The sequence below is a fragment of the Capra hircus genome, chromosome 9 (genome assembly GCF_001704415.2).
Source record: "Capra hircus breed San Clemente chromosome 9, ASM170441v1, whole genome shotgun sequence".
Lineage (NCBI taxonomy): Eukaryota > Metazoa > Chordata > Mammalia > Artiodactyla > Bovidae > Capra > Capra hircus.
Genome location: NC_030816.1, coordinates 51,782,571 through 51,802,625, shown reverse-complemented (window position 1 = coordinate 51,802,625; position 20,055 = coordinate 51,782,571).

The window sequence follows — 20,055 nt, the reverse complement described above, 5'->3', positions numbered from 1 at the left end:
ATGGAAGGCATAAAAGGGCCTAGGTTTTAAGTACAAGTTTTTTTCCTTTCCTCCACACACACAAAAACATACATTTAGTATTTCTTTATTTAAGGACATGCCCGCCCACAAACATCTGAGAAACATCTGTAGACAAAATGCCAAAATGCATAGTAGAATTTGACTCACACCTCACCACCCACCAAGACCCCTGTCAACTCACAATAAACACCTTTCTAGCATCTGCCCCAGAGAAAGAAACGCCACATTACCCAAAGGTCAGAGCAAACAGATGTCACTTATTGCAGACCCTAATCATATCCATATCCAACCTTAGGAGGCCTGCAGTGAAAGCCAACTTCGGGAGTCGGGGTTCCTCCAGTTACAGATTCCAGTCCCTGCATCTTCCCTCCCTTTCACTGGAGCAAGGGGGGCCTTAGGAGTGGTTGTCTCTAGGGGCTGTCCCTGTGCCCTGCTGTCTGAGCCCATGACTGAGTGTGGGTCTAGGGAGGCAGCAGGAAATTCTTCATGGTTGACCAGCATCTGAGCAGTCCTCCTGCTCCTCATTCAGCCAGACCTGGAATATTTTTCAAGAACAGCTCCTGCCTCAAACTTTGACTCCCTGTGGAAGAGTTAAAACTATTCTCCTCTGTCCTCAGAGTCCTTTGTGCGCATTTCTGTGCCTCCTCCTATAGCTCTCTTCATACTGAATAGCATCTCCTTACATCTCTGAGTCCTAAGAGACTGAGTTTCAGTTGGAGGAAAGAAGAGGGAAGGAAGGAAGGAGAGTGGGAAGAAAACAGAGAGGGGAGATATGGCATTTACCCAAAGAAGTTTAATGAGAAGGCAATGTTGGAATGCCATTTAGTGGAGGAGGATTGTTTTATGTTTGTCTTTATAAACTGCTAAAGCATAATACTCAATTCAATCACTTCACATTCAGTATCTATAAAAGAGTTTTAAAAAGATAAATGCGTGGATAGTTTTTGTTGTTCCTGTTGACCTACCCTTTACCTTTCTCCTATCTTCTTCCCCATTTCAGTCCTGAAGGGCAGGTCCAATTCATTCAAGGAGAAATACAATGAGAATCATAAATTATTTAGAATTTAGAAGACACAGAGGTTTAAATCTCATAATATAAGTTTATACATTTGAAGAATTCCTTCTCACAATCACAAGCAAGTTTGGGAAGGGTTAATTGTTGAATGTAATATAAAAATAAAAGCAAAAATGAGGACTATAACTCACTTTCCATAACAATTTTCTGTCTCTGCCTGCCTTAAAACCAAACAGACACATACATTATATATTGAACAGCCTGAAGGCTCAGCTTTGTGCAGTTCTTGAAACAATCCTACCATGTCTGTTCCTGTATCAGGGCCATCCTCCCAATGACTAAGCTCTAGAGGCAGTAATGCTGTCATAAGCCTAGTGATCCTGGAGTGACTCTCTATGCTCCTTGAAATCTTTCCTCCATCCTTATGACTACGCATCTGTTTTCCATGTGCTTGTGTCCCAATATTTTTCCCCACTAGAACCCTAGCCTGACCCTTAGATCATAAATTGGAACCTTCCAACCAAGTCTTATTAACTTACCTCCGTGGAGACTGAACCTTGCTCTCTGACCAGACTGTACTTCAACAACCACCACCACTTCTACTTAATTATCTCTGTCTGCCAGGGGCTCCTTTTATATTACTGATAATTCTCACAAAGACCATTCAAGGTAAATAGCATTGTCCCCTTTGGCAGATAAACCACAACTCAAAATTCGAGATACCTAATGCCTTAATCAGGCTTCCCAGGTAGCACAGTGGTGAAGAATCCACCGGTCAAGCCAGGAGATGCAAGAGACACGAGTTTGATCCCTGGATTTGTGGGCTACAGGTCATGGGGTTGCAAAGAGTTGGACACAACTGAGCAACTGAAGACATACACACACACACACACGTGCAGTGCCTCAATCAAAGCTAAACAACTAAAATGTAGAAGAGGCAGATGTCTCTGGTTCCAGAATTTATGACCTGCCAACCCCTCCTCTCTGAAACTTTGACACTATTTATCCACCATCCTTAAAGAACTCCTCTTCCAGGGATGCAACACAAGATAGTCAGGTATCAGGGTCAGGCCAAACCAGATGCGGATTTGGACACTCATAGAAGAAGCTGACTTTGCATCAGTGTTCCAACTCCACCCAGAACAGCCTTATTCTCCTTGCAGATATTGAGTTAGTTTTAAATTATATAATATTTTAATGACATGGATAGAGGAGCAGTCGGACATGACTGAGCGACTTCACTTTCACGTACTTTAATGACAGTCCTGCAAAGCTTCAGCATCATCACAAGGGCCTCTTTAAATATTCTTTTCTCATATGAGAAAAGACATGAACAAAAATGTAGGCATTTCAGATGTTTTTTTCATACAAATATAACTACCGTAAAACCTCAACACATTGTCGATTCTTAAAGGAGTCCCATTTCATTCCTCATCACTAGAATTTACAGAAGTAAAACTTAATGTCCCTAAGAGTTTGAAAATTTTATAGAATTGTGAATGACTCTTGTTTGCTCTGAATTGAATTACCCATTTAAGTACAGTGAGTCTTCTTGCTTTTCTTTCCTCCCGCCTTCTGAGTTTTCCAAATAAAGCTATCAAATAAAACAAACTACTGAACATCTCTGTGTACACAGTATTGGTCTACAGTATATCTACTTCTCAAATATCCATTAATAGTTAGATTTTATATCTTTATGATTCTAAACCAAGTTCTTGAGATGTTGATAAATGAGAAAAATGAGAGCTCTTTCTAAGTGATGATTTTTTTAAATTGATGTCTCTTTGAAGAGTCTCCTTATTTGTTCAGATCTTTCCAGATTCCTATTTTAAAAGGTTTTCCTGTGTATAATAGCTATCTTACCCTTCTGTATGGGCTTCTCCAGGTCTTTTCAGTATGAAGAAAGACCTGTATTATATGTAACACACAGACAAAGCAATTTTTGCTGCTGTAACAAAGTCTCAAATGTATTAACATATCGGTTCAAATACAATAGAAATTTGTTTCTCATCCACAGAAATTCCAGAATAGATTTGTCTGATTAGCAGATGACACTTTCGTCACGTGGCAAAATGGAGACTCAGTCCCTTCCTTCCTGCGCTTCTGTCATATTCACCATACCCAAGGTGTCCATGCATATTTGCCTCAAACCAATGGAAGAAGAAATATCATAAAAGATGGTTTTGCGTGAAGGACTTTATGGGCCAGACTTGCAATGATACATGTCACTTCCATTTACATCTAGTATGTGGAACTTTGGCCACCTGATGCGAAGAATTGACTCATTTGAAAAGACCCTGATGCTGGGAAAGATTGAAGGCAGGAGGAGAAGGGGATGACAGGGGATGAGATGGTTGGATGGCATCACCAACTCAATGGATATGGGTGTGGGTGGACTCCAGGAGCTGGTGATGGACAGGGAAGCCTGGCGTGCTGCAGTCCATGGAGTCACAGAGTCGGACACAACTGAGCGACTGAACTGACTGAACTGATGTGGAACTTAGTCACATGACCACATCTAAGTACAAGGTATTATAAGAAGTCCAGAAAGAAGAGGAAATGAGTTTAGTGAACCCACAATGTGTGCTTAGAGTCAAGTAAATCTGGGTTCAAATTCTAGCTCTATAAAAAATTCTTATGTGAGCCTCCATGCCTCAATTTCCTTACCTTTTAAGAGATAATAAAGCTGATTTCAGCAATTGTTTTTAAGCATAAATCAAATACTAAATTTACAATGATTAACATATAGTTTTGTTAGTTGAATCTGAAAGGTCAAGGTAAGTTTTCTTTTATGATTATATAAATTTGAATAATTTTAGATTTTGCCTAGTTCCCAGAAAGCTTTGTGATATTAGAAATGCCCTCCTTGATATTTCAAATTTTCAGCAATATTTTACAAAGACACTCATGTTACCAAGCAACCTATATTGAACATTAAATAAATACCATAAATTGGTAACATATCATCTAATGATTATCCATGTTTTCAGTTATTCCTACCAAAATTTTACAGATTACACTGAAAAAAATTGATTATTTTCCCATTTAACCATGTTTAGTCTGGTGAATTGATACAATTTGGGGGAAGTAAAAATAATAGCTACAATTGAATTCAACCATAATGATGTTTTCAAATCCTTTGACCACAATAGTGGAATGAACTCTTAAAATTCTCTTCAAAATTCGAAAGGTTGCCAGTCTTAAGTGTTAAAACTTCATGCATAATCCAGGTTCATAAAAACGTTTTGCCATTTCAAAATCAGAAGTCACCCAATAACCAAAATTTTAGAATAATTGGAAAGAATCATCAGGATTATTTTTTTATATGTTGTACAAATCATATGCTTTTACCTCCTTTGGTTCCCCCAGATCAATTTTACCCTTTGTATTTCCTCTCTTTTTCTTCTTCTTCTTCTTTTTTTTTTTTTTGTACCAGCAGCAGTGGGATTTCTGCCAGAACTGAACTCAGCCGCTTCCCTGGGAATGTTGTCCAGTTGCTAATTTCACTACCGGAACTGTGTTCCCTCGCGTTCTGGCCTATTTCCATGCATGCCTCCACTAGAATAAAGGGTCTGACGGTTCTGTGGATAATGGTAAACATATGTAGCCAATGCTTTGCAATTCTTTTAGAGCCAGAAAGCATTAGTAGGTATTTTAGTTGCTGGCAACAAAAGAGTCAATACAAGGCACTTCAAACACCAGAACCCAAAGAAAACTACACATCAATGATTTTAATGCACAGCAAAGTTCTTCTTTCATTCTTTCTTTTTTAAATCATTGACTAATTAAAAATGAAAGTCAGACAATTATGACAGCATAATTCCAAACTTTAAAACTACAGGGGAAAAGGTTGGGTTTAGGAGGAAAGAGAACATTACAACTTGTTTATTTTGGATACTATTCCAATTTCAAATTAGGCCTTTTGATTCTTTAAGTGTACAAGAGAACTTTGACTTTTCCTGAGTACACAAGGGGAAAATTACATATCGTGATGTCATTGTCTTTTGGATTTCTCATACCACCAGATACATTAGTCACACTGTCAATGTCAAGGAGATACAAGAGAAAAAGGAAAAAAAATATTATCTTCATATGAGAATCAGTAATGATTTCTCTTTGGATGCACCTCTTCAAAATTGTTTCCTAAATTCCAGTGGAATCTGAGAGAGCTATTAAAAATGTATAACAGTATCTCTAACAGGTCTATTTTATTCCCTTCTCCAGGGGTTCTTCTGGACCCAGGATCAAACCTGGGTCTCCTGTACTGCAGGCAGATTCTTTACCATCTGAGCCACTAAGAAAGCCTTTATAGTACTCTATTACTAAACTAATAAAAATATTATTATGTAATGGTCAATAAGAATACATTGAAGGATACTTTGGATAGTGTCTTATTGGCTGTATAACTTTGACCATTTAATGGGTTTATTATTCTGTATTGTGTGTTGATGATTGCAGGAAGACATTTTCATCCAAAATACTGGAAAGTGATAATCCTCCAACATTCTTGTCTACAGTGTTAAACTGATACAGGTGTCCCCAGCCTCCTGATTGTTTGCTCTTGCCAATCCATTGCAGTAGCTGCCTCTTTATTTGCCTGGAAAACCATCCAACATCCCTTACTCTCTGCTTTGTTTCCTGACCTCTGGCTGATTAGAATTCCTTCCAATATAATGGAGGGCCTATCTGATTGAATGTCTTTAAGATAGAGCAGAGTTGGTCAGTGCTAAGCAGGAACTTCTCTACCTAAACTCAGAGCAAATGACCCAAAATTGCTTTCAAAGGGAGGAACCAATTGCAGAGACCCTGTGTAGAGAAAATCACTGATATTGATTACATCATGAAGAATTCTACCTGACTGCAGTTGAAACCAATATCAGGATGTTCAGTTGACTCCATTCCCCAGAGGCTGTCTCGTAGACTGTAAATAGAGAGACAGATGCATGCCTAGTCAAACCTCTGATACAATGGTGTAAGTGAGCCAAAGCAGGAAGGATCATTCAAAGTCCTTTCAAAACAATTAGCTACTCCTCAGGTGGCACTAGTGGTAGAAGAACCTGTCTGCCAATGCAGGAGACATAAGAGATGCAGGTTCCATCGCTGGCTGGGGAAGATCCCCTGGAGGAGGGCACAGCAATCCACTCCAGTATTCTTGCCTGGAGAGTCCCCATGGACAGAGGAGCCTGGCAGGCTACAGTCCATAAGGTCACAAAGAGTTGGACACGACTGAAGTGACTTAGCACACACATGCACAAGTGGGATGAAAGATAAGCTTCAGAGCAGTTGGACCATTTCTCAATTGCTCAGTGTTGACTTAGATGCAAGTTTCTCATCTAGGCACTACTGACATCCAGGGCCAGATAATTCTTTGTTGTTTGGGGAGAAGAGCTATCCCGTGCATCACAGGATGTTTGACAGCATCCCTGACCTTTACCCACTAGATGACAGTGCCCCCACCCTAGTTGTAGCAACCAAAAGTATCTCCAGACATTGTTATTTGCCCGTGGGAGAGAGGGAGCAAACCTGGCCCTCACTGAGAACTTCTGAGTTAGACAAATCTGTGTCTGGAGTCTTTTAGATGAGTGGCCAGGTACTGGCCTTTAGCTTAAGCAGCAGTGTTCTGAGCCATGGGAATGGTGGTCAGAATGCTTGACTGTTGGGAAAAGAGACAGAGGCTGTGAGCTACATAGGATGGGGCCACTTACGAAACCAGCAAACACACAGTCCACAAACTGTTTCACTTACCCTTTGTGACTCCCATGAAAATGAATAGTTGGCCCCAGAGTTTAAACATTTAGGTCATAATAAACCCATGAATTTAATTATTACACACTACATCTCTATAGAGCTACAGGTTTTGTTTTTGTTTTTAGTCACTCAGTTGTACAGACTCTTAGCAACCCCATGGGCTGTAGTCCAGCAGGCTCCTCTGTCCATAGGATTTCCCAGGCAAGAATAATACAGGGGGTTACTATTCCTTTCTCCAGGAGATATTCCTGACCCAGGGATTTAACCTGAGCCTCCTGTGTCTCCTGCATTGGTAATTTGGTTCTTTACCTCTGAGCCACCAGGGAAGCCTCAGTTTGCATCAAATCCTGGGTTTCTATTGCTCTGCCTTCTTATAAAAACAAAGGTTAAACAGGGACAGGTGGCATATACTTATACCATAAAAATATCTAGTCAAATCCCATAAACAAAGAAAGATGATCTCCTTCTCTATAATATAGTCTTCTCTGGTGTCTCAGATGGTAAATAATCTGCCTGCAATGCAGGAGACCTGGGTTCAATCCCTGGGTTGGGAAGATTCTCTGGAGAAGATTATGGCACCCCACTCCAGTATCCTTGCCTGGAGATTTCTATGGATAGGAGCCTGGTGAGTGACAGTCCATGGGATCGCAGAGTTCGACACAACTGAACAACTAACACTTTTCATTTTTTTTCCCCATGATACAGGGAGAAATTCCAGTACATGTTGGCTAAGATGACTCCTGGGTTGTGGGCTACATGGAGTTCATATTGGATATTTATCAGTGGGGCTACAGCAGCCAGTTTGTACCAGGAATAAATAAAATAATCTTTAATTCTCTCTCCTATACCATACAGAATTTGGATCTAGTTCGAAGGAAAGAAATGATTTTCTCCACTGTGACAATGCTTTAACCAACTTCTTGAACTCATTTAACTGCCACTGCCACTGATCCTATTGTTTTGTTTTTTACATCATCAGAGTTTGATCAAAGGGTTCAGAAAAATTAGAAATATAAAGAGCAGAGCATGCTGTGCGTCAGCTGCTAGTAGAGAACAGATTAAACAAACGCCAGGGTTTATCACAGTCCTGGGACTATCCGAGCCAGCAGTTTCAAACACAGCAGACCCTTAAATGATTTCAAATCCTTTTTCTATTATCCTTTACAAAAATAAAGCTGGATACACACTAGATTCATAAGCATTCTCTGACACACAAAATGATCAAGGGAAGAACACATAGCAAGCAAAATCAAATGCTATTTCTCAAAATTAAATGTTCAGTAAATATAAACAACAAATAAGAAATGAACCTCCTCATAAGTTCTGAAATGATTCTGCTTGTGTCATACTCTTCCATGATAATCAAGCAGTGGTATGCCGTCTCATTTGTAGAGGTTTTTGAACAATTTTTTATGCTACTCATGCATGTCCTTTTTTCTCTCTTGAAAACACAATACAAAGAAGAAACTAGAAACCATCAATAACCTTCACTTATAATACATTCAGTTCAGTTCAGTCGCTTAGTCATGTGTGACTCTTTGTGACCCCATGGACTACAGCATGCCAGGTTTTCTTGTCTATCACCAACTCCCAGAGCTTACTCAAGCTTGTGTCCATTGAGTTAATAATCCCATCCAACCATCTCATCTTCTATCATCCCCTTCCCCTCCCACCTACAATCATCCCCAGCATCAGGGTCTTTTCAAATGAGTCAGTTAGTCGAATTAGGTGGCCTAAGTATTGGACTTTCAGCTTCAACATCAGTTCTTCCAATGAATACTCGGGACTTGTTTCCTTTAGGATGAACTAGTTGGATCTCCGTGCTGTCCAAGGGACTCTCAAGAGTCTTTTCCAACACCACAGTTCAAAAGCATCAATTCTTCAGCACCCAGCTTTCTTTATAGTCCACCTCTAACATTCATACATGAATATTGGAAAATCCATAGCTTTGACTAGATGGACCTTTGTTGACAAAGTAATGTCTCTGCTTTTAAATATGCTGTCTAGGTTAGTCATGACTTTTCTTCCAAGGAGCAAGCGTCTTTTAATTTCATGGCTACAGTCACCATCTGCCGTGATTTTGGAGCCCAAGAAAATAAAGTCTGTCACTGTTTTCATTGTTTCCTCGTCTATTTACCATGAAATAATGGGACCAGATGCCATGATCTTAGTTTTCAGAATGTTGAGTTTTAAGTCAACTTTTTTTGCTCTCCTCTTTCACTTTATCAAGAGGCTCTTTAGTTCTTCTTTGCCTTCTGCCGTAAGGGTGGTGTTATCTGCATATCTGAGTCATTGATATTTCTCCCGGCAATCTTAATTCCAGCTTGTGCTTCATCTAGCCTGGCATTTCTCATGATGTACTCATGATACATCTCATGATGTATAAGTTAAATAAGCAGGGTGACAATATATAGCCTTGATATACTCCTTTCCCAATTTGGAACCAGTCTATTGTTCCAGATTGGTTCTAACTCTTGTCCAGTTCTAACTTGCTTCTTAACCTGCATACAAATTTCTCAGCAGGCAGGTCAGGTGGTCTGGTATTCCCATCTCTTGAAGAATTTTCCAGTTTGTTGTGATCCACACATGAATCAAAGGCTTTGGCATAGTCCATAAAGCAGAAGTAGATGTTTTTCTGGAACTGTTGCTTTTTCAGTGATCCGACAGATGTTGGCAATTTGATCTCTGGTTCCTCTGCCTTTTCTAAAACCAGCTTGGACATCTGAAAGTTCATGGTTCACATATTGTGGTAGCCTTGTTTGAAGAATTTTGAGCATTACTTTGCTAGCATGTGAGATAAGTACTATTGTGCAGTAGTTTGAGCCTTCTTTGTCATTGCCTTTCTTTGGGATTGGAATGAAAACTGACCTTTTCCAGTCCTGTGGCCACTGCTGAGTTTTCCAAATTTGCTGACATTTTGAGTGTAGCACTTTCACAGCATCATCTTTTAGGATTTGAAATAGTTCAACTGGAATTCCATCACCTCCACTAGCTTTGTTTGTAGTGATGCTTCCTAAGGCACACTTGACTTTGCATTCCAGGATGTCTGGCTCTAGGTGAGTATCACACCATCATGATTATCTGGGTCATGAAGATCTTTTTTGTGTAGTTCTTCCATGTATTCTTGCCACCTCTTCTTAATATCTTCTGCTTCTGTTAGGTCCATGCTTTCTGTCCTTCACTGGGCCCATCTTTGCATAATATGTTCCCTTGGTATGTCTAATTTTCTTGAAAAGATCTTTAGTCTTTCCCATTCTATTGTTTTCCTCTTTTTCTTTGCATTGATCACTGAGGAAGGCTTTTTTTAAAATCTCTCCTTGCTATTCTTTGGAACTCTGCATTCAAATGGATATATCATTCCTTTTCTCCTTGCCTTCAGTTCAGTTCAATTCAGTTGCTCAGTCATGTTCGACTCTTTGCAACCCCATGAATTGCAGCACGCCAGGCCTCCCTGGCCATCACCAACTCCCGGAGTTCACTCAAACTCATGTCCATCGAGTCGGTGATGCCATCCAGCCGTCTCATCCTCTGTCGTCCCCTTCTCCTCCTGCCCCCAATCCCTCCCAGCATCAGAGTCTTTTCCAATGAGTCAACTCTTTGCATGAGGTGGCCAAAATACTGAAGTTTCAACTTTAGCACCATTCCTTCCAAAGAACACCCAGGTCTGATCTCCTTCAGAATGGACTGGTTGGATCTCCTTGCAGTCCAAGGGACTCTCAAGAGTCTTCACCAACACCACAGTTCAAAAACATCAATTCTTCGGCACTCAGCCTTCTTCACAGTCCAACTCTCATACCCATACACGACCACAGGAAAAACCATAGCCTTGACTAGACGGACCTTAGTCGGCAAAGTAATGTCTCTGCTTTTGAATATACTATCTAGGGATGCTGCTAAATATCCAATAATGAATAGGACAGTCTCTCGCCACCAAGAGTTACTTGCCAATAGTGTCAAGACTGAGAAACTCTGTTCCGTTTTGTGTTTGACTTACCATGACTATGCTTATAACAATAGCAGTTTTGTCATATGTATGGTCTTCTAAATAATATGTAATTTACTTTCATTGGTTTTAGAATTCTAGAAAAATAGTGTTATGTAGTAGTCTGTAACTTCCTTTTTTTCTCAATAGTTTTTAGGAGTCATTCATAATTATGTCCATTTATTTTCACTGGTGTTTATTATTTCATTGTGTGAATAGGCCTCAATGTAATTTTTATTCTATTGTCAAATAACATTTTGGTTTTTTTAAACTGGATTTTTTTTTAAATTTTTTTGCTAATAACGTTTCTAAGAACATTTTGTACAAATCTACTGGCACACATATGCAAGAATATCTGTGAAATGTATATATAGGATTAAAATTGCTAGGTTAAGGGGGATGCAGACCTTAAGTTTACAGAATAATGCAAATTTCAGTGTGACTGTACCAATTTATATTCTTATCAGCAAGATGTAAGATTTTGCCTTGATCCACATTTTCTCCAATTTCAGTATGTTTGCTAATTTTTGCCAATCTAGAGCTTATAAAACATAAATCACTGTGGTCTTACTTTGCATCTCCTGGGTTACTAGCAAGATTGAGCATTTTTTATATGCTCATTCACCATTTGTATTTCTTCTTCTCTGAGGATCTTGCTTTTCTCTGAAGTTTATTAGTGTTCTCAATCTTATTCGTTGGATGAAAAAGCCTTCCTCATTGGTTTGTGACATTTCCTTTATTACATAACATGTTCTTCTATACTAGAGTCTCCTTTAAAGTTATCCATTTTGTTTCATTGATCTGTCAATTCTTTGCTGATATCATATGGTTTTCATCACCAGAGTTCTATATTACATTTTACTCTATGGTAGTGAGAGTCTGATTGCAATATTTCCTTTGTTCAAGATTTTATAAGCCATTCTCATATCTCCATTTAATGAGGTAATTCAATGTTAGAATCATTCTAATAAGCTAAAATTTAAAAATAAATTTTGATTAGTAAATGAGTAATTTATATTTAATGTTTAGTCTCATTCAGAAATAAGACATTTCTTTCTCTTCTTTTATATCTTTTGAATTACTGTTATGGTTTACTTCAGAAAAGTTACTTTTCTGTTTTACTTAAAAAAAACTTACACAGCTTTTTGTTAGTGTTTTTTTCTAGACATTTTATGTTTTAAGTTACTCATGTGAATGGAATTTCCTAACCATTTATTGCTCATATAAAGAAAAGTTATTTGGGATATTTATCTTTTTTTTTTTCCACTACTCTGCTGAATTGTCTTCCTTAGTTTAAGAATATTTAGTCGTGTCTCTTTAGTTCTGAATGAATTTCACACCCATATAATAATTTTTCTCTTATCTTCAGGCATGCATTTTGTTTCTCAGTATTGTCCTACTGTGTTAACCAAAACCTTTAAACCAAATTACCGGTAGTAATAGTGAGCAAGTTTTTCCAGTGGTCATGTATGGATGTGAGAGTTGGACTATAAAGAAAGCTGAGTGCCAAAGAACTGATGCTCTTGAACTCTAGTGTTGGAGGAGACTCTTGAGAGTCCCTTGGACTGCAAGGAGGTCCAACCAGTCCATCCTAAATGAGATCAGTCCTGGATGTTCAGGACTGATGTGGAAGCTGAAACTCTAATACTTTGGCCCCCTAATGCGAAGAGCTGACTCATTTGAAAAGACCCTGATGCTGGGAAAGATTGAGGGCAGGAGAAGGGGATGACAGAGGATGAGATGGTTGGATAGGCATGGGTTTGGGTGGACTCTGGGAGTTGGTGATGGACAGGGAGGCCTGGGGTGCTGCAGTTTATGGAGTCGCAAAGAGTCGGACATGACTGAGAGACTGAACTGAACTGAATAATAAGCAAGATCTTGTTTGTTTGGAGGTTCTCAGAATGTGATTTTGGGAGCACACTACTACTTCACCATGAAATATGGCTATTGGTTTAATACACTTAATTTTCCTCATGTTGATATTTCTAGCCCATTCCTAGTTGTCTTAAGTAGGAATGTGTGCAAAACATACTTTTTCAATGTAAATGATACTGATACATTTCAGAAAGTTAAATGTCTCAACAATGCTATAATGGGTCAAGTAATACAGAATATTTAAGATACTATGTGGCAAAAGCAGATGTGTGTTATTTCCAACCATTATAAAGATACTTTGATTCATCTGGAAACTACTTGCAGTGCTTGCATGCTCCACTTTTCTAGCTTAGTTCTTACTATGTCCTCACGACTTTCCAGTATTGACCTTGGCCAGCCAACTACCATTCCCTCTTCTTCCAGTTCTACCTCTCACTTCCTTGACTGTATTTGCTGTTGTCCAGGACTAATTCCAGATACTCATGGTTTCAAAAATCCTCATCCAGAAATAGCAGGATGCAGTAGATCAAAACAACTCAAAGAGAAATGAAAAGCTGAAGATTATTTCTATAACATTGTTTCAATTTGAAGTGCTCATTTATCTGGTTCAATTAATCTACCATTTACCTCCATTTTAGAAAATAAGATAAAATGTAAAGTCAGGTTTTCTAATTATGCCATTTCATATCATCATCATTATTATTAAATATAATAAATTAATAAAATTTATGATATGTAAAGTTATTAATATAATACTGTGCTTGTACATCTTAGTTACCACTTGGATGTGCAACAATCTTATATCTATCAGAAACTGAATTACAAAAAAAATTGTTCATATTATATTAGATACACTAAATTGCTCATACCTAACTCATGATAATTCCTCTTCATTTAAGGATTTGTTATTAATATTTTTAGACAAGAAATAATTTTCTTTGCAACATTCTTTCTACATAAAGTCTCATTTCTTGTGTCTTATGGGTTTCTAAGTTTCTTTCTTAAATGAGGGAAGAAATTTCCAGCCTAGAAATTTACCGTATCCAGTGTTAACTTTATTCAACTTTCTTTCAGGTTCTTAAAACTCAGCCTATGCTTGTTTATCCATTTAAAATTTCTAACAGCCTCAAACCATGAACTAGATGTTCGAAATTTTTTGCATTTTGCATTTTAGCAAGTGAAATTTAGAAAAAAAATTCCCCTTGTTTACAATCTACTTTCCCCGAAAACAAAAATTCTTACCATCTGTACTCATTTCTGGAGAAGGCACTGGCGACCCACTCCAGTACTCTTGCCTGGAAACTCCCGTGGACGGAGGAGCCTGGTAGGCTGCAGTCCATGGGATCGCTAAAAGTAGGACACAACTGAGCGACTTCACTTTCACTTTTCACTTTCATGCATAGGAGAAGGAAATGGCAAGCCACTCCAGTGTTCTTGCCTGGAGAATCCCAGGGATGGAGGAACCTGGTGGGCTGCCATCTATAGGGTCGCACAGAGTTGGACACAACTGACGTGACTTAGCAGCAGCTACTTATTTCTTGTTTTCTCTCTCTCTTTCTCTCTCGCTCACGCACACACACACACACACCTGCAGGTGCACCAACTAAATATTCCCAGGTTTTACTGATCAGTTTGATTCCAAGCTGCTTAGAGGGCCATTAAGAGGATGACATGTAAGTAGAGTAAGGAAAGCTTTGGGATAAGATGCCTGATTGCAAATCCTGGCTTCTATACCTCCAGTGTTTCTTTCACTCTGTTTCATTTTTTTGTAAAATATTTATAAATAAGACCTTGATTTTGTTAAATATTTCTAAGAATTGTCCCTTCAAATTTTTTGGTGAGGATTAAGTAAGTTGAAATATGTAAAATACTCACAACATCAATCAGTGTGACAAATGCTTAATAAGTACAGTTTACTTTTGTTATTCATATTAAACAAATTGGTTTTGAAGAAAGGAAAGCAAGGATAATTTCATCCTTCAAATATCTTTAAGACAAGTGCACGAGACTGAAAAATTATCTAGCATATATCCTAACTGGGTCAGAAATAAGGTGCTAACAGAAACAATCTTTTGAAACCATGTTCATGGATCGGAAGAATCAATATAGTGAAAATGAGTATACTACCCAAAGCAATTTACAAATTCAATGCAATCCCTGTCAAGCTACCAGCCACATTTTTCACAGAACTAGAACAAATAATTTCAAGATTTGTATGGAAATACAAAAAACCTCGAATAGCCAAAGCAATCTTGAGAAAGAAGAATGGAACTGGAGGAATCAACTTGCCTGACTTCAGGCTCTACTACAAAGCCACAGTCATCAAGACAGTATGGTACTGGCACAAAGACAGACATATAGATCAATGGAACAAAATAGAAAGCCCAGAGATAAATCCACACACATATGGACACCTTATCTTTGACAAAGGAGGCAAGAATATACAATGGAGAAAAGACAATCTCTTTAACAAGTGGTGCTGGGAAAACTGGTCAACCACTTGTAAAAGAATGAAACTAGATCACTTTCTAACACCGCACCCAAAAATAAACTCAAAATGGATTAAAGATCTAAATGTAAGACCAGAAACTATAAAACTCCTAGAGGAGAACATAGGCAAAACACTCTCCGACATAAATCACAGCAGGATCCTCTATGATCCACCTCCCAGAATTCTGGAAATAAAAGCAAAAATAAACAAATGGGATCTAATTAAACTTAAAAGCTTCTGCACAACAAAGGAAACTATAAGCAAGGTGAAAAGACAGCCTTCTGAATGGGAGAAAATAATAGCAAATGAAGCAACTGACAAACAACTAATCTCAAAAATATACAAACAACTTCTGCAGCTCAATTCCAGAAAAATAAACGACCCAATCAAAAAATGGGCCAAAGAACTAAATAGACATTTCTCCAAAGAAGACATACGGATGGCTAACAAACACATGAAAAGATGCTCAACATCACTCATTATCAGAGAAATGCAAATCAAAACCACAATGAGGTACCACTTCACACCAGTCAGAATGGCTGCGATCCAAAAATCTGCAAGCAATAAATGCTGGAGAGGGTGTGGAGAAAAGGGAACCCTCCTACACTGTTGGTGGGAATGCAAACTAGTACAGCCACTATGGAGAACAGTGTGGAGATTCCTTAAAAAATTGCAAATAGAACTACCTTATGACCCAGTAATCCCACTGCTGGGCATACACACCGAGGAAACCAGAATTGAAAGAGACACATGTACCCCAATGTTCATCGCAGCACTGTTTATAATAGCTAGGACATGGAAACAACCTAGATGTCCATCAGCAGATGAATGGATAAGAAAGCTGTGGTACATATACACAATGGAGTATTACTCAGCCGTTAAAAAGAATTCATTTGAATCAGTTCTGATGAGATGGATGAAACTGGAGCCGATTATACAGAGTGAAGTAAGCCAGAAAGAAAAACACCAATACAGTATACTAACACATATATATGGAATTTAGGAAGATGGCAATGACGACCCTGTATGCAAGACAGGGAAAGAGACACAGATGTGTATAGTGGACTTTTGGACTCAGAGGGAGAGGGAGAGGGTGGGATGATTTGGGAGAATGACATTCTAACATGTATACTATCATGTAAGAATTGAATCGCCAGTCTATGTCTGATGCAGGATACAGCATGCTTGGAGCTGGTGCATGGGGATGACCCAGAGAGATTTATGGGGAGGGAGGTGGGAGGGGGTTCATGTTTGGGAACGCATGTAAGAATTAAAGATTTTAAAATTAAAAAAATAGAATAAAATAAAACATTAAAAAAAAAAAAAGAGAAATGGTTTCATATGCCTATGCCCAGTAAAACTAGCAACAGGTATGGAAAGAGATATGATATATTGAATAAATACCTAGGAGTGAAGTTGGTAGGTGACAGGATAAATGTAAATTTTACCTTCCAATTATTCTTTGAAGTGGTCATACTATATACCTTATACCTCCACCAGCTGCGGATGAGACTTCTGGTTATTCAGTATCCTCACCAACATTCCATTTGCCAGTCTTGTATGTTTTAACCATTCTCAGGAGCATGTAATGGCATTTATTAAAGGAATTGAAATTGTAATTAAAGTCTTTAAAACTCTGAATTCAGTTTCACTGGTAAACTACCAAACATAGAAGGAACTTTTAAACATTTGGAGGGTGGGAGAGCACATCCTAGAGTGAGGTGAGATCTAAGAACTTGTTTCTTAGGGACTTCATCCGTCCCACTCTCACTCACTCTTAGGCCAGAGATGACTGGCTCCACCAGTGCCTGAGACTTGGACTTTGGTCCATTGGCTGGGAGGCTGGGAGGGGTGTTAATTAGTTATAATTAGATTCCCAACTGGGAGCTTATGACTCAGTTTTCTTGGATGAGCTTAGTCCCTACTCAACCTTCAGCTTTCCAGCTTCCTAAATTTTGTTGCTGCCATCTCATCTGTTTTCTTGTCTGTCTGAATCTGTCTTTAAAACAAATCCCTTTACTGTTGTTTTTGTTGGGGATGAGGGAGACTATGAAGTTAGGTGGTGGTCTCACAATGTTTTCTGCGGCCTGTCTCAAGTCCCGGTCCTGCAGGGTTTCTGATCTCTGGAGAGAGGTGGTGAAGCAGGGGGCTGTGACTCCCACGGCCCTGGAGAGTGAATGGGTTGGTTTCCTCACTGACCACTTAGTGGGAATTTGGGGTGAGTGACTTTTTTTGTCTACTACCTGTTCAGTTCAGTTCAGTCGCTCAGTTGTGTCCGATTCTTTGTGACCCCATGGACTGCAGCATGCCAGGCTTCACTATCCACCACCAACTTCCGGAGCTTACTCAAGTTCATGTCCATTGAGTCAGTGATGCCATCCAACCATCTCATCCTCTGTCATCCCCTTCTCCTCCCACCTTCACTCTTTCCCAGCATCAGGGTCTTTTCAAGTGAATCAGTTCTTCGCATCAGGTGGCCAAAGTATTGGAGTTTCAGCTTTAGCATCAGTCCTTCCAAAGAACACCCAGGACTGATCTTTAGAATGGACTGGTTGGATTTCCTTGCAGTCCAAGGGACTCTCAAGAGTCTTCTCCAACACCACAGTTCAAAAGCATCAATTCCTTAGCGCTCAACTTTCCTTATGGTCCAACTCTCACATCCATACATGACTACTTTGACTAGAGGGACTTTTGTTGGCAAATAATGTCTTTGCTTTTTAATATGATGTCTAAGTTGGTCATAACTTTTATTCCAAGGAGCAAGCGTCTTTTAATTTCACGGCTTCAGTCACCAACTGCAGTGATTTTGGAGCCCCCCAAAATAGTCTGTCATGGTTTCCATTGTTTACCCATCTATTTACCGTGAAGTGATGGAACCAAATGCCATTATCTTAGTTTTCTGAATGTTGAGTTTTAAACCAACTTTTTCACTCTCCTCTTTCACTTTCATCAAGAGGCTCTTTAGTTCTTCTTCACTTTCTGCCATAAGGGTGGTGTCATCTGTATATCTGAGGTTATTGATATTTCTCCTGGCAATCTTGATTCCAGCTTGTGCTTCATCCACTCCAGCGATTCTCATGATGTACTCTGCATATAAGTTAAATAAGCAGGGTGACGATATACAGCCTTGATGTACTCCTTTTCTGATTTGGAACCAGTCTGTTGTTCCATGTCCAGTTAGAAATGTTGCTTCTTCACCTGCCTACAGATTTCTTAGGAAGCAGGTCAGATGGTCTGGTATTCCCATCTCTTTCAGAATTTCCCACAGTTTGTTGTGTTAAAAGGATTAAGTAACACATGTTTTTCACACCAAGAACAATATCTATCTGAAACACAGTGAGGTTTTTATAGCTATCAGCCATCACCACTTACTACTACTCACAGAAGGCCAAGAGAAGTTGTTTACTTTTAAGGGTAAATGCGGGTAATGATGAATGTCACCCAAGGTAGTTTTAAAAAACTATTTTAAGGTTTATGTATGAAAATATATATTATAGTTTTTGCTTATTAATTCTATTTGTGGGTTTTTGGGGTCCAGGTTTATCTTTGTGCCATGTACAAGATTTAGCAAGCAATATCACAGACGTTGCTTATTAATTTTGTTTGTGCTTACTTCATCCAAGTTTAAGTTGATCTTTATACCATTTCTAAATAATATTTAGCAAACTATTAATATTTAATAGTCTAAAAAAGAATTTCAAGGGGCATGTTTAGCTTGAGAACATAATTCTATGTTTTGCTTTACATTTTAGTACAGCAATCATATGAAAACAGATAAATGAAATTTTGATCCATTAAAATAGACAATAATAAATAATCATTAGTCAACAGACAGAAATTCTTTAAAGCTTTTTTCAGTCATAGAAAACAGCTTTCTTTTATTTGTAATTAGTGAGATGGTGATTATATCCCTACAGTATAAAAAGTAGTATATAGTCACATGCATACATAATTTGATATTGAATTTGGATAACTCCTAAATTTCCTAAAATAGGATAAAGTATTAATACATTTGCTAATTAAACTTCTATTTATTTAGTGTTTTGTATTAAACAGCTGCCTATTTTAGGTAGCTATGGCAAATGTCACATCTTACTGAGTGTGTCAGTGTGTCTGTGTTGAGAGGGTTCTGCAAGGAAGATGTAACATGGCATGGACTAGGGTGAGTTGTAAGTGGAGCGGGATATGGATGGTTGGAGAGGAACTGGGAAGTATTACCCTTGAGGTCAGGTAGAGGAAGAAGGCTCCAAGGTTGAGATCCATGAGTCAGCAGGTCAGTAGCCAGATCTGAGCAAGAAATACATTAATATGAGAACCATTAAGCTTAAAGGATTGGCAAAGAGAGGAAGCTGAGGACCATTTAGGGGAACTCAGGACAAAGTTGTGTTCAGCTCTGTTCAGGTGTGTTCTGAATTTCAATGACCTGGTGCTACAATTGTGCTTCTGCCCATCTGAAAAGGATAGCATGGCACCTAGCAGCAAGAACCTGTTGCCAACCACTTGTCATATGTAGTTCTGTGTTCTTCTGAATGATGATCATTCAGATGTGGCCACAAAAGGAGACACAGGAGCAGATCAGGAAAGCAAAATGTACTATACTCACAGGTCCAAGAGACAGGACATCACCTGTGTGGAAACACCAGCATAGTCAGGAGGGGGAAGGAACAGAGAAGAGTGGGGAGCCATTGCCTTTACTGGGATTTCTGTGAGAAGAGCAAGGCAGGGCAGGGTAACCAGTTTAGGGCTGCTGTCTATGGGGTCGCACAGAGTCGGACACGACTGAAGCGACTTAGCAGCAGTAGCAGCAGTCGGAATAATATTAGCAGGCTCTAAGTTATGGGCATGGTCCCCGGTTGCCTGGCACTTAGTTATGGGTGATTAAGGGAGAGAAATACTGCTTCCAGGGGTGCACAGTCCACAAAA